Genomic DNA, 2,083 nt, shown 5'->3' on the forward strand with positions numbered 1-2,083 from the left:
AGGGACTGGGAAACTGTAGGTCAGTGAGCTAACATTCTAAAGCCTGATTTTATGTCCAACTTCGAACCACTTCCAAACATTGACGCCACTCTGACAGAGTGGTGAGGGAGCCTCTCTATTTTTTTTTTTTTTTTTTTTTTTTTTTTTGTCTTTTTGAGACAGGGTCTCACTCTGCAGTTCAGGCTGGCCTTGAGCTCACTTTGTAACCCAGGCTGGCCTCAAATTCACAAGGATCCTCCTGCCTCAGCCTCCTGTGTGCTAGGATTACAAGTGTGCACCACCACACAGGCTTTCTTTTTTTTTTTTTGATTGAGCCACTGTAAACAGAGCTAAGAAGTGGGTGGCAGATTGCTGTTTTCCTTCTCAGCTTGTCCTGCTATTATAACCTTTAGTTGTGCAAAAACAAAGAAGGGTATTACAGAGAGGCACACAAAAGGAAAATTCGTGGAAATCAGAGCTAATGTGATACAAAAGACTCTAATTTATAGGAGATGGGTAGGAGGTTACGGAGCAGATAGGGAGGTAAAGGAAGTCACAGCTCTTTAAATCAACTGATATGCTGGCCAGGCATGGCAGTGCATGCCTGTAATCCAGGCACTTGGGAGGCTGAGGCAGGAGGATCACTGTAAATTCAAGGCCGGCCTGGGCTGCACAGTACCAAGGCCAGCCTAAAGTACATAAGGAGACCTTGTGTCAATTAAAAAAACCCAAATCCAAATGAAAAACAAGAATCAACTGATATGAATGGTAGTTATGTCTCTTGGTCCTGACAATATGAAAATATTTCCTAAAGTTTCCTCATTTTTTCTGCCTTAATCCTCTGTTTGTTTGTGCTACTTTTCTGCTCAGCTTAGAAAAAATTTAAGTCATTTTCACCAGATTTTATTGCAGAATTTTGAAAAAAGTTTGGGCACTAAAACCAAGTCACTCTGAAGTCACAGCTGTTTGGGAACATTTGTTACAGGATGGCCGCAGCGTGGTTTGAGCACATTCCGAAGGCAGTGGGCTTGACGCGTGGTCCCAGTGCCGTGGTGCTGAGCCGAGAGCTTGTCAGAGGTCGGGCCGTGGAAGCTGATGAGGTCCGGGGAGCATCACCCTCAGACAAGTCTCACACATGTAGTTCTGTAAGCACAAGCTGTTCTCGAAAGAGTGGGTCGTTTTAAACTGAGGCTACCTCAGCTGTTTGGCCCCTACCGCCTCTTGGCCATGCTGTAACAGCCAGGGAGCCCCTTGCCAGTCGCTGGCAGCATACTTTTTGGGCTTTCTTGCCACCAGCAGTGTAAGCCAAATAAACCTCTTTCCTTTATAAAATATCCAGCCTCAGCTATTTTGTCATAGCAACACAAAGTGGATTAAAACAAAGGCCAAAATTTATTATATCCCTCAAAGCTCCCAAGTGTTTATTGTGTCAGCAAGCACTGTTATCAACATCTTCTTCTTCACTAAGTATTCCTCCCATTCTTAGCATCCACCATGTGCCAGACCCCAAACTATGCACTTTATACATAATTTCCTTCAACTCCTAGCAGCTCTATGTGTTATTGTTCCTTTTTCAAAGATTGAAAAGCTGTGGCACAGAGAAATAATTTGTTCAAAACCAGGAATGACTGAATGGTGGAGTTAGGAATCTGTTTGTTTTTTTCCCTTTTTTCCCGGTCCCAGGAATCGAACTCACGACGTCGCGCTTGCCAGGCAGGCGCTGTACTGCTGAGCTAAATCCCCAGCCCGATGGAGTTAGGAATCTGTTTGAGTCCTTTCAGCCCAGAAGTGTGCTCGTGGCTACCTCGCCACACTTGCTCCATCCGTAGTCGGTACTCGTAGAACGGGTTTACCACGCAGCTCGTGAGACGGCAGCACCGAGCTCTAGACCGGTCTGACCCCACCCAAAGCTCGGGAGTGGAATCTCCTAACAATGTGCTTGCAGGGTCCGCGTCTCTGTAAAACAGGCGGTCAGTTACGATTCTTCCTTCCTCGCCATCACAGGTGTCTGCCCATCAAGTGCTGTTCCAGAGTGGGGATTCAGGGGGTTAGGGTGAGCGTCACTTGGGAATGCCTTTAATCTGGGCTTTGAGTGATACTGTAC

Source organism: Chinchilla lanigera, unplaced genomic scaffold (assembly GCF_000276665.1).
Source record: "Chinchilla lanigera isolate Chin_1 unplaced genomic scaffold, ChiLan1.0 scaffold00023, whole genome shotgun sequence".
NCBI classification, from domain to species: Eukaryota; Metazoa; Chordata; class Mammalia; order Rodentia; family Chinchillidae; genus Chinchilla; species Chinchilla lanigera.